The sequence below is a fragment of the Etheostoma spectabile genome, unplaced genomic scaffold, assembly GCF_008692095.1.
Source record: "Etheostoma spectabile isolate EspeVRDwgs_2016 unplaced genomic scaffold, UIUC_Espe_1.0 scaffold00018807, whole genome shotgun sequence".
Classification (NCBI taxonomy): domain Eukaryota; kingdom Metazoa; phylum Chordata; class Actinopteri; order Perciformes; family Percidae; genus Etheostoma; species Etheostoma spectabile.
Window position 1 is genome coordinate 64369 of NW_022604482.1, and position 13516 is coordinate 77884.

The window sequence follows — 13516 nt, forward strand, 5'->3', positions numbered from 1 at the left end:
AATCCAGAAATGTCCCTGCCAGATGGGAAATAGACTGACAATTGGGTCAACATTGTGCAATTATCTTCAAAATGTCCAACTGAGTCCACGAATAAACCTGCCAGATGGGAAATAAACTGACTGTCTTCATGGTCTAAACGTGTCATATATTGCCGTACAATTCCCACAATGAGTCCAGATGTGTCCGTTTTGGTTCCTGATCCATGCTATTACCCCAAAAGTGCACAACTAGGCCAAGGGACATTGGACTTGGTAAAAGGTCCTCCGCAGAAGTTTTGTCTCTCATCCAAGAGACTTCTTTAGTTTTTTACACAGAAAGGGTTTGACACAGTGCCCACTCCCCCACCCATATCTGACAATTGAAAGCTGTGGGGAAAGGGGGGTTCCAAAGCTAATAGACCATTCAACAAGCAATTCTGATGCACTATACTGGCCCATTCAGGATGAACACTGTATACTCTGACTGCAGCAACACAAGTTCAAATTTCAATGATAGCTTATTTTTATGGTGATTATGAGACTGAATACAAAGTGTGTATCCCCCATGTAACTCAAAGCCTATCACTTCCAGTCAATACTGTCAAGTTTGGAGCTCCTTCTGATTACATTAACAACCAGGTGACTCCTCAACATGCCCCCACCAACATAAGCTTACTTTAAACTAGATGTGGAAAGTTGAAAGGTTGAATGTTTTCACCTATGCTGTGGCTTAAAAACAGGTTCCACCGAGATTTGAACTCAGATCGCTGGATTCAGAGTCCAGAGTGCTAACCATTACACCATGGAACCGTCAAAAGAGTTTGCTAGGCAGTTTCTTTCATTATATCTACATGTGTGATATTAAAGGCACACAACAATCACAACAATTAAAATATCACGCCCCAATATATTCTCGGTTTTGAGTCCTCGCCCCTACTATTTACGACATGGCCAGACGTAATCCGGCTAAGAAGCAGCACTTTTCACAGGTGGAGATTGAAACCCTGACATCTCAGTTTAATTTGCAGTAAAGTATACACCTACATGTAAAGTGTACCCATATTTAAATAAACACACGGTAGCAAAGTTTATGCAGTGTTTTTTAATTTTACTCGTGTTTTTTTCGTGAATCAGTGTAAATATTAGTGCAAATCAGTATTGCACTGCTTTTCAGGTTGTTGTGGCCGAGTGGTTAAGGCGATGGACTTGAAATCCATTGGGGTCTCCCCTCGCAGGTTCGAATCCTGCCAACAACGAGAGGCGCTGTTTAATTGTGGTCACACATCTCATTATGACAAACGGCAGATGTGCCTTCATGGATAACACTATAATATCAAATAGTTACTGGAAGCCGCTGATGCATCTCTGAGCATTTATTTTCATTCTCAATGCACAGATGTGTTGCAGTTGATATGGCTTTGGTTCCCAGCCAGTAACTTTCTTTGAGTGACGTTACTTGCTTTATTCGTCAAGAAGTAACCAGAAATGTTACTCTCCCAACCCGGTTTGATAAAACATTAGATCACTGTTATATCGCACAAATAAGGGAACATAACAATCAATCAAGCTGCCTCCATGAGGATCCACAGACATAGACATGTTCCACCACCCGCAATTAAGCCTGTCTCCTCAGCTTCTAGACGCCGCTGCATCACCTCGCATCTGCGTTTGTGACAGTTTCTCACAGTTAGCAAAGCTCACATAAAGCAAATGCTTGTGGCTTAAAGATCGAGCTCCCTGGAGTGATCCAACTCTGGGATTTATCCTTCTACAGAAGACCATAGAGGCAGCTTCTCCAATTTCTGAGTAACAGGAAAATAGCCTGATAAGCATACATGTGCAGCACGACCTCAAAAGGCCATAAAGCAAATGCTTGTGGCTTAAAGATCAAGTTGGCGCTCATAATACATCAGCCAGGCGCAGTCTCTGTGGCGCAATAGGTCAGCGCAGTCGGCTGTTAACTGAAAGGATGGTGGTTCAAGTCCACCCAGAGACGATTGTTGCTTAAATAACCTGGAGTTAGCCAACTCTAGGATCTATGAGCTCAAAGATAATCCAAGTGGCCTTATATCAGAAGGTACAGTTCTGCAAGCCATGTACATATTGATCTTTGCAGTCATTGGTATGCAGGTCACTTTATGTAATACAAGCAAATACATAAGGCCCCACCCAACAGTTTAGTGATAGGTGGCGGCAACTGTATGTCAATGATCAAGCTGGTTGCTGTGACCAAGAAACCACCAGCAAAACGACTGATACATCATCAGTTCCAGAATTTTCTTGGATGCCAAATGTTTGAATTCAAAGTCAGAATCCAATTGACATGTAAGAACAATACAACCCACGTCCAGCTTCTACATTTCCGCATGAGTCAGCTTCCACAATTTCTGAGTAACAGGAAAATAGCCTGATAAGCATACATGTGCAGCTCAACCTCAAAAAGCCATAAAGCAAATGCTTGTGGCCCAAAGATAACCCAAGGTGCCTTACCTCTATTAGAAGGTACAGTTCTGCAAACCATGTAAATATTAATCTTTACGGTCATCAGAGATAGGAAGTAAAAAAACACAAATACTACATTATACTCCAGTTGAATTTTCAGGTGTTTTTACTTTACTATTTATTTTTTGGGCGACTCTACTCTACTCAAATATCGGTACTTTCTACTCCCTACATTTTACAAAATTGGCTTGTTACTTTAGTTTTGTACTAAAGGTTGTCTATCAGGTGTAATTGTGAGTCCATGTCGGAGAATAGCGCGGACACCCGCCTCACATCACGAGCGGGCGCTCACGCCACACGGAGAAAAAAGTGAAAGAAAAAAAAAAAGAGACTAGCTGTCTGGAGGATAATCAGCTGAGAATGTGTGCGTCTTTGAGAACTGTAAGTCATATAACTGATGTTGTCAGTTCATTTAAGCCTGTTGTTGTATTGGTCTGTAGTTCTGGTACATTTAAAAGTTAGTCTGTTTGTGTTCTTTACCTGTTACCTAGGTTACACCTGGCTGTTGATTCGATATAATGGCGATTGTTAAATGTCCTTGCTCATTATGATAATGTAATTAATAGTGGGTTCATTGTTATTATTTACTAGCATATATGATTCCTTGTTATTTATTTATTTTATTACCACACACACAGCCATAGCAGAGCTACCCCCCCCCCCCCCCCCCATGTTTATTCTGATGATTGATTGTAATAAAGCATCAACAGAGAGAAGTTGTATCCGTCTGTGTTTTAACAGACACACCTGGGCCAAATTGGAAACCAGAATCAGCTTTAAATCCAGTCCTAATCTAGTCCTCAATAAATTTTAAATAATTTCACTGGAGTTAGTTATTATTTGTGCATCATCAATACCAAAATGAATATAATTGAATGGCAATATTCACGGAATTCTCACAAAATCACAACTGAATTCATATCTTGATACTTGCGTGAGAATCTTATTAACCTGGAGTCCCAGTCTCTGTCAATATAAATAGGCTATATGTTTATATATGTTTTAGGCCTATTGGCAGACGGCTATTTAAAATGTAGCCAATGGCATATAAAGAATAAAGAATAAAGAATAAAGAGCCTTTTCTCCATGTCCGCTGTAGTTTCTCAGCAGCTCTCTAGTAACATGTGTCTGGTCCAGGGAGCTTTGTCATTCATAAGGCTACTTTTACTTTTATATTTTAAGTAAATTGCTAAGCCTTTACTTTGTTACTTTTTTACTTGAGTTAAGAAGTTAAATCAGTACTTATACTTTTACCAGAGTATTTATTAACACAATTCTCTCTACTTCTACTTGAGTAGGGGAAGTGAGTACTTTTGGCATCTCTGGATGTTAACACGTAACTTCATCCGTCTTTGCTGTTGCATTGCGATAACAAATAACTACGTTTGTGTAAAGTAATCAACAGGCTTTATGCCTGTGTTGAGTAGGGAGGGAAATGTAATGCATACTCCTACGTTTTATCTTCTTTTAATATTTATCATGGAGAAGGAAGTGATATAGCGCCCTATTAAACAAAAAGTGAGAAAAACAGCAGTGAGAGAAACCAATCAAGGGACTGGAGAGCAGGAAGAGGGAGAGCCAGAGGAGTTCTGGGAGTTTGGAGAGAGGGCATGTGATGAAAGGGAGGGCTCTGACACAGAGAGGGATATTCCAGAGGGTGAGGAAGATGAAGAAGAGGGTGAGGAGGATGAAGAAGAGAATGAGGAGGAAGAAAACATAAATGGGACAGAGAGAGGAACAGCCAGAGGGACAGCAAGTGGATCCATGTGGATCAAGTACTGCACCGTCAGGTTTGTGATGAAGAAGGTTCTTACTATTTTCAAAGCAGTGCAATTACAATTTCATTGTAGGTCTGCTGTGTGTCCTTAAAATGGGGCTTTCTGCTGTAAAATTCTTTTTTTTGTGTGAATATGTCTCTGTTTCTTTTTTTCTTGGCCTACATTTTGAAATGCATGCAGGTATACATGCATACAGTGGTGTGCATGCGTTTAGGAATTTGCCATTGTCAAGCACATTGCCACCCTGGTGACTTTCTTCCATGTCTCCATGAACGCCCATATATTTGGGCTGACAGTTGAGAAACCTTCCCTTGTTAACTATGACATGGATGACTGAGAACCTACTATATCATGACATGTTTAATTTACTACATTATAATTTTTGAGACAGGTCCTACAAAGTTTTTGTTGGATGTGTTCAGGTCGCAGTCTCCACTGGAGGCGTGGGTTCAAATCCCACTTCTGACATCAACTGTTTTTCTGAGACATGATATTGGGAATAAAGCAGTTCTATGTATTTAAGAGGACATGAATGTGTGCAAGAAACTCAATGGCCACTACGGTGTTTTGTGGCAAGGCAAGGCAAGGCAGCTTTATTTGTATAGCACATTTCAGCAACAAGGCAATTCAAAGTGCTTTACACAAAATCAGTTAAACAGATAAAACACAAGTAAAAACAGTTAAAAATCACAAGCATTAAAAACCGGTAAAACACATGAATAGACAGTTAAAAACAAAGAGAAACATAAAACACAAGAATAAAATTTACAGTGCAGCATAAGAAATTTAAAGAAATGATTAGTCATTTAAAGAAAGGCAGCATCAAATAGAAAGGTCTTCAGCCTTGATTTAAAAGAACTGAGAGTAGCAGCGGATCTACAGGTTTCTGGGAGTTTATTCCAGATATGGGGAGCATAGAAACTGAAAGCTGCTTCACCCTGTTTAGTTCTGACTCTGGGGACAGAAAGCAGACCTGTCCCAGATGACCTGAGAGGTCTGGGTGGTTCATAGTGTAGTAGCAGATCAGCAATATATTTTGGACCTAAACCGTTAAGTGATTTATAAACTAGCAAGAGTACTTTGAAATCAATTCTTTGAGACACAGGAAGCCAGTGTAAAGACTTCAGAACTGGAGTGATGTGATCCAGTCTCTTGGTCTTAGTGAGGACTCGAGCAGCAGCGTTCTGAATCAGCTGCAGCTGTCTGATTGATTTTTTAGGGAGACCTGTAAAGACCCCGTTACAGTAGTCAAGTCTACTGAGATAAAGGCATGGACAAGTTTTTCCAAATCCTGTTGACACATAAGTCCTTTAACCCTTGATATGTTCTTAAGGTGATAGTAGGCTGACTTTGTAATTGTCTTAATGTGGCTGTTAAAGTTCAGGTCTGAGTCCATGACTACACCAAGATTTCTGGCTTTGTCTGTTGTTTTTAACATTGTTGTTTGAAGCTGAGCGCAGACTTTTAATCGTTCCTCTCTTGCTCCAAAAACAACCACCTCAGTTTTTCCTTCATTTAATTTCAGAAAGTTCTGGCACATCCAGCCGTTAATTTGTTCGATGCACTTAGTCAGTTTTTGTATTGGACTATAGTCCCCTGGCGATAAGGTTATGTAAATTTGTGTGTCGTCCGCATAACTATGGTAACTTATTTTGTTTTTCTCCATAATCTGAGCCAGTGGAAGCATGTAGATGTTAAACAGAAGAGGCCCCAGAATGGAGCCTTGCGGAACTCCGCACGTCATATTTGTACGCTCAGATGCATAATTACCTATAGACACAAAGTAATCCCTATTCTTTAGGTAGGATTCAAACCAGTTTAGTACTAAGCCAGAAAGGCCAACGCAGTTTTCCAATCGGTCTAGTAGTATGTCGTGGTCGACCGTGTCAAATGCAGCACTGAGATCAAGTAATACTAAGATTGAAATTTTGCCATTATCTGTGTTAAGGTGGATGTCATTAAAGACTTTGACAAGAGCCGTTTCAGTGCTGTGGTGTGGTCGGAAACCCGACTGAAAGGTATCAAAACTGTTGCTTAGTGACAAGAAATGGTTGAGTTGTTGAAAGACTACTTTTTCAATGATTTTACTTAAAAACGGAAGGTTTGATATTGGCCTATAGTTGCTCATTAGTGACTTGTCTAGGTTGTTCTTTTTTAAGAGTGGCTTGATTACTGCAGTTTTCAGGGCCTGTGGAAAGATTCCTGAAAGAAGAGATGTGTTCACAATCTGTAGAAGATCAGAAGTCAAACAATTGGAAACATTTTTGAAAAGTCCCGTTGGTAGAACATCAAGGCAACAGGTCGAGGTTTTCAGATGTTGAATAATGTCCTCCAGGTTTGTATGGTTGATCGTGTGAAATTCTGTCATATTGGAACTATTTTTGCTTGAACACTGTGACAACACATATCCTGAACTTGATATGGAGGCACTGACTGTTTGTCTAATCTTTTGAATTTTGTCTTTGAAGAAGGAGGCAAAGTCATTGCAGGCCTTGGTAGATAAAAGTTCAGATGCTACTGGTACTGGAGGGTTTGTTAACCTATCAACAGCAGCAAACAAAGCACGTGAATTATTATTGTTTCTAGAGATAATATCAGAGAAAAAGGACCTTCTTGCATTCCTCAGTTCCAAATTATAAATGCGAAGTCTCTCTTTATAGGAGTTATAATGGACCAGGAGATTTGTTTTTCGCCACCTTCGTTCAGCTTTCCTACACTCTCTTTTTTCTGTTCTCACCAGTAGGACATTTCTCCATGGAGATCTTTTCTTACCAGAGACAACTTTGACCTTAGTGGGAGCAATGGCATCAATAACATTTGTAATTTTACAGTTGAAATTATCTACAAGCTCAGTGACTGAGAGCCCAGAGAGGGCTGGTGTGGAGGAGAAAAGCTGTATAAATGTGTCACTGGTGTTTTCAGTGATATACCGTTTTCTGATTATCTTTGTTTGGACACTTTTGGGCACAGAGATAGTGCCGTTAAAGAAAACACAGGAATGATCTGAGAGAGCAACGTCAGTCACCACAACCTTGGAAATGTTCAGACCTTTGGAGACAATCAAGTCCAGAGTGTGCCCCTTATTGTGGGTGGGCTCCATCACATGCTGAGTCAGTCCATAGTTCTCAAAAACACAACACAGCTCTTTTGTCCCCCTGTCCTGGGGGCTGTCAACATGAATGTTAAAATCACCCGCAATGATTACACAATCAAAGTTAATGCAGATAATAGACAGCAATTCAGTGAAGTCATCAATGAAGGTTGCAGAATATTTAGGTGGCCTGTAGATATTTAGAAACATCGCTTGAGGGGAAGATCTTAATTGAAGAGCAACATATTCAAAAGAAACAAAATTTCCACAACATATTTGCGTACAGTGGAATGAGTCATTAAACAAAATGGCGACTCCACCTCCTTTCTTATTCACTCTATTCTCACTCATAAAACTGAAGTTAGGGGGAGCTGACTCGATGAGAACAGCAGCGCTGTTATTATGGTCTAACCAGGTTTCAGTTAAAAACATAAAATCTAGATTGTGCTTAGTAATAAAATCATTGATTAAAAATGATTTTCCTGCCAAAGACCTGACGTTTAGTAAGGCTAGTGTTAGTGTGTTTTCATTTTTTGGGACAGGCTGTAGCTGACGAGGAATGGATGCTAAATTTGCTAAGTTTGCAGTTAAGTGCTTATTCACCATTCTTTTCCTATTACCTATCACAACAGAAATTGAGGAAGAATTGAATCCACAGGGCCCGGGCTTGTCTTGAAAAGAGTCATTAGTATCACTAGTCCTGCAGCCAAGGCCCGGCACATATCAGATAGTGCTTGCCAGATTTTGCACACAAGCGTCCTTATCAGTCTGGGGGGAAGGAGTTTTCTGACATCCTGGTAGTGGTGCTTGGCGTTTTACTTTTGCCCGGGGTTGAGCCATGGGGGTAGGAAGGGGTGCATAATTGATGGGGGAAATAAGGGAAAGGGTGTGTGGAGACATCAGTAGAGACAGCGATGAATCCTCAGAAGGTTCGGGGTTGGGAAGGTTTGAAGGGTGCTGGACGGGTGAAGAGGGGAGTGGAGGTTTCGTGTCTCTGCTCTCTGGTCTCCCATGGTCAAATCTTTGCACAGGCGGGGGCTGTGCTGGATCACTGCCGCACTTTGTTGTGTCTTCCTTTTGTTTTGTGACCTTGGCAGAGGGAGCAGATGTGTAGCGCAGAAAGTAAAGCAGATTAGAGGTGAACAGCTTCACTCCTGGCTTGTTAAGGGAAAGTCTATCTGCTTTAAAAAGATGTCTGCGCTCCCAGAAAATGTTTAAATTGTCAATGAACTTCAGAGAGTGGACGGTACATTCAGTTGAAAGCCATTTGTTTAGTCCCAACAGTCGGCTGAATCTCTCATCTCCTCTTCTGACTGACGGTATAGGACCACTGATAAACACATTTGCGCTTAGGGGGGTGACTGTGTCAAGCAGTTCCCTAAAGTCCAGTTTCAGCAATTCAGACTGTTGCTTTACAACATCATTTGACCCTATATGCAGAATAATGTTCTTCACAGTTGGGTGTTCTGCCACGATATCTGGGATTTTTTGGGTCAAGTCAGACACCATGTCTTTGGGAAAACATAGTATTTTGGTGTTTTTACTGTTTTTTAAATCTTTTATAGCAGAGTCACCCACAATCAGGGTTTGAGGCCCAGTTGTTAGCTTTTTACTTTTTGAATTGCTCTCAGTCCTTACCCTGCTGTGTGGTGATGAGACGCAGTCCCGGTCATCAGATGACTGCCCAGCGTCCTGCAGCAGAGGAGCAAATCTGTTATCCAGTTGCACACCAGGTTGTTGGGGGGGCATTTTGTTGCTTATTTTCCCTTTTGCAGCTGTCCACGGCTGTGTCCTACTAGGTAGAGGGGTTGAAGAGGCGCTCTGCCCAGATGATAGTGCAGGCCAGCCGGTCATATCACAAACCTCAGGGCGCTGTGCCCGGCCCGTTAGTCGTCCTCCCATTTCCCAGGAAAATGATTTACTCTTAGGCTTCGCACCAGACGAGTTCCAGGGAGGACCGCCACTTGTTGATTTATTACCAGTTCCACCCTCCTGTTTCTTTGTAGTCTTGTTGGTGCTAATTAGCCGTGTGTTAGCATACTTCTGTCCATTGTTATGGGTCCATGGTAAAGTGGTGTCATTTCCACAAGATCCGTTAACTTCCACGTTCACTTCTAGAAGGTGAACCTTGGTTTCCAGAAGTGCAATCTTCTGAAGGAGTTTGTAGTAGTCTTCTACGGAGAAAGGAGGCATCTTGCTGCTAATTAGCTTTAGCAACAATCACTGTAGGACAGGCTTGAGCTATTGGTAGGCCACGCTCACGCAGAAAAATTTTAAAATATGGCAATAGCCTACTATGTCTACAAAAAATGTATAGTCCAGTGTTTTTGGAGTGTCCAAGAGCCGCTGCTCATAGTTTCTCAGAGGAAAAGCACGATTATCAGCAAAAATATGCAAGCAGAAGCAGGAGCAAGCAGCAAAGCGTCTGCACTGTAAGAAGCAGGAAGTACTCAATGGGCATCTTTATTGTCAACAGATGTAAAGTTACCATGTGTTTGTACACAGTAGACATATCTACTGCTGTCTTCACTGTCTGTGGCAAGTCCTTTAAAACCTGTTCTTGACTTGCTTTTTCCCACATCCTCTGAACGCTTATCTAACTAACTGACTTAAGTTGGCCAATAATTGTTGTGATTGTTGTGTGCCTTTAATATCACACATGTGGATATTATGAAAGAAACTGCCTGGCAAACCCTTGCAACACTTTTAAAGGTTCAATGGTGTAATGGGTAACACTCTGCAGTGTGAATCCAGCGATCTGAGTTCAAATCTCAGTGGAACCTGTTTTTAAGCCACAGTATAGGTGAAAAAGATCAACCTTTCAACTTTTCACATCTAGTTTAAAGTAAGCTAACAGGGTTATTGTCCTTGGTCATTTAGACTGTAAACAGTACGTTGGTGGGGGCATGTTGAGGAGTCACCTGGTCGTTAATGTAATCGGAAGGAGCTCCAAATTTGACAGTATTGACTGGAAGTGATAGGCTTTGAGTTACATGGGGGATACACACTTTGCATTCAGTCTCGTAATCACCATAAAAATTAGGTATCACTGAAATTTGAACTTGTGTTGCTGCAGTCAGAGTATACAGTGCTCATCCTGAATGGGCCAGTATAGTGCATCAGAATTGCTTGTTGATGGTCTATTAGCTTTGGAACCCCCCTTTCCCCACAGCTTTCAATTGTCAGATATGGGTGGGTGAGTGGGCACTGTGTCCAACCCTTTCTGTGTAAAAACAACAACAAAAGAAGTCTCTTGTATAAGGGACAAAAAATCTGCAGAGAACATTTTACCAAGTCCAGTTGCCCTCGGCCTAGTTGTGAACTTTTGGGGTAATAGCATAGATCAAGAACCAAAAGGGACACATCTGGACTCAATGTGGGCATTGTACGGCAATATTTGACACATTTAGACCATAAAGACAGTTATCAGTTTATTTCCCATCTGGAAGGTATATCTGTGGACTCAGTTGGACATTTTGAAGATAATTGCACAATGTTGACCCAATTGTCAGTCTATTTTCCATCTGGCAGGGACATTTCTGGATTCAGGTGGACATTGTTGACAGAAACATTGGTAGATCTTGATTCCCACCATAGGATTTGGCCTGTATTGCACATTGTCTTCACATCCCGTGCAATGTATTGCCATTGTCAAACACATTGCCACCCTGGTGACTTTCTTCCATGTCTCCATGAACGCCCAAATATTTGGGCTGACAGTTGAGAAACCTTCCCTTGTTAACTATGACATGGATGACTGAGAAACTATATCATGACATGTTTAATTAACTAAATCATAATCTTTTAAACAGGTCTTATTGGAAATTTGTCGAATCAGTCAGGATGGCCGAGCGGTCTAAGGCGCTGCGTTAAGGTCGCAGTCTCCTCTGGAGGTGTGGGTTCAAATCCCACTTCTGACCACAATTGTTTTCATTTGGAACTAATGTCCGAGAGTTGATATTGAGAATAAAGAACTTAGCAGTTCTTTGTATTTAAGAGGACATGAATGTGCGCGAGAAACGCGATTGCAAGTACAGCGTTTTGTGAGTATCTTTAAACCGATGGATATGATTAAAACCTGTATACAGCCCAACCACTTACCAATCACATCACTGGAAAGACAGCATGACTTGAGGGTAGTGGATGTCGATTTGTCAAAATAAACTGCCAGAACATGATTTTCCTCAAGAACATTACTTTTCACGGTGCTGTCAACAATTACAGCAGTTACATTATGATTTTTCTCACCATGGAAATCAGGTTGAGGGCCACAATTTCTTGTTGCATCACCCTTTCTGATTGTCTACCATTGTGTCACCAGCAAAGGAGATTAGCAGAGGATGGTTTTGATCCATCGAGGGCCAAGCACACTTCCGCTGAGCCACTCTGCCACTCTGAAAATCACCCAAGACAGTACCTGAACCTACACTCCCTGGCTTAGGAGGCCAGTACCTTATCCATTAGGCCACTGGGGCTTTACAATAACCAAATACACCAGTTCAGGAGAAATACATGTACAGTTCTGGAGATGTGATGAAACAGTAACCTTGACCTTTGACTTCCAAAATCGAAATCAGTTCATCCGCGACTCCAAGTGGTTATGTATACCAAAAAAAAAGTGATTCCCTCTAGAGGTTCAGAGATCTTGCATTCACAAGAATCGGATGGACAGACATGAAGACGCAGTCACCTTGACATTGAACCTTTGACCCCCAAAATCTCATCATTGATTTATGAGTTCTTGTGAATGTTTTTGCAAAATTTGGTCCTGTGTCATCACATTCACAAGAATAGGAAATGCTTTCATACATGTTGGTGCCCTTCGATAGCTCAGTTGGTAGAGCGGTGGCCTGTAGAGGCATAAAGTTGAAATCCTTTGGTCGCTGGTTCAAATCCGGCTCGAAGGAACCCTCTTTTCCCTTCATGGATAAATAAAGTATTTCTGATTCTGATGTAGAGATGGACAGACGACCCACAAGCATAATAACTTCTTGCCGAGACATAACAAGAAATAAAAAGAAGATTTTGGGTAGACAGAGTTAAGCCCTGACAGAATAGAGAACTTCAGACAAAAGTTGTGAAATAGTGCCAAGTGTGACCAGAAGAATTGAAAAAAAAAATACCTTCTCTTTTCTCCTGTTTTGTACACAACCCAAAGTTTTACAAAACAAAAGATAACTTTCACCGAATCCCTCAGTTAAATCACAGTCAATATTTGTCTCACAAACCGTCTCAATGTCCAATTTAAATAATTTATCCAACAGAATTGAAACTTTAACTTACCCCGCTGTTTGAAATTGCTTCCTTGTCGTTTGGATTTCAGAGTGGAATCAAGGGAGCTTTCTGACCCTCTCTCTCTCACAGATGTTTGGCGAGGTAAAGACTGAAGGCTGCAAACTGAATCAAAGTTTAGTCTCCGGTGAAAGTTTAATTGTTTTCTGTAGAGAAAGATCAAGAAATGCGTAGGCATTCATTATCTCCCTTCGATAGCTCAGTTGGTAGAGCGGAGGACTGTAGAGGCATAAAATTGAAATCCTTAGGTCGCTGGTTCAAATCCAGCTCGAAGGAGCATTTTTTTCCAGATTTTATGTTTGCGGATCAATAAAGAATTTCTGATTCGGATGTAGAGATGGACGGATGACCCAAAAGCATATTGCTTCTTGCCAAGACATAACAAGAATAAAAAAAGAGGTGGGATAGATAGAGTTAAGCCCTGACAGAATAGAGAACTACAGACAAAAGATGTGAAATAGTGCAACCAGAGAGAGTAAGTGTGACCAGAAGAATTGGAAAAAAACTAGAACTATAAAAGACAAACCATTCTTCAAGAAATCTTTATTGTGTTGACATGGGCCCTCATTTATGAAATGTGCTAAAACAGGTGTAGGACGGGCGTACGCCGATTCCCACCCAAAGTTTGTCATTTATCAATTTGAACGTGAGCGTAGGCTGCAAAAATTCTCACGTCTGGTCTGACCTTGTGTACTTAAGTTTACGCAGACACCCTCATCACATTTAAGAGTAAACATAACACAATATAAAACTAGAGGAAGGCGGTGCAGTACAGCTCAATCCAGCAGGGGAGAGTTCTAGCCCAACCAGGCTCCTCTCTTTACCCTGTCTTTCTTAATTACACTGTGATAGTTTTAGACTGCCGGGGACTTCC

The 13516-nt window shown here is 41.2% G+C and overlaps 4 non-coding genes across 4 annotated transcripts; 3 read left to right on the plus strand and 1 right to left on the minus strand.

Moving 5' to 3' along the window:
• Positions 1–717: 717 nt before the first annotated feature.
• On the minus strand, positions 718–789 carry trnaq-cug (transfer RNA glutamine (anticodon CUG)). The gene has a single exon. It is a non-coding gene; the product is annotated as a tRNA-Gln (tRNA).
• A 364-nt stretch (positions 790–1153) lies between these two features.
• On the plus strand, positions 1154–1235 carry trnas-uga (transfer RNA serine (anticodon UGA)). Its single transcript has one exon. It is a non-coding gene; the product is annotated as a tRNA-Ser (tRNA).
• Positions 1236–11187: 9952 nt separating this feature from the next.
• trnal-aag (transfer RNA leucine (anticodon AAG)) lies at positions 11188–11270 on the plus strand. Its single transcript has one exon. It is a non-coding gene; the product is annotated as a tRNA-Leu (tRNA).
• A 1560-nt stretch (positions 11271–12830) lies between these two features.
• On the plus strand, positions 12831–12918 carry trnay-gua (transfer RNA tyrosine (anticodon GUA)). Its single transcript is given in 2 exon segments — positions 12831–12867; positions 12883–12918. It is a non-coding gene; the product is annotated as a tRNA-Tyr (tRNA).
• The last annotated feature ends 598 nt before the right edge of the window (positions 12919–13516 follow it).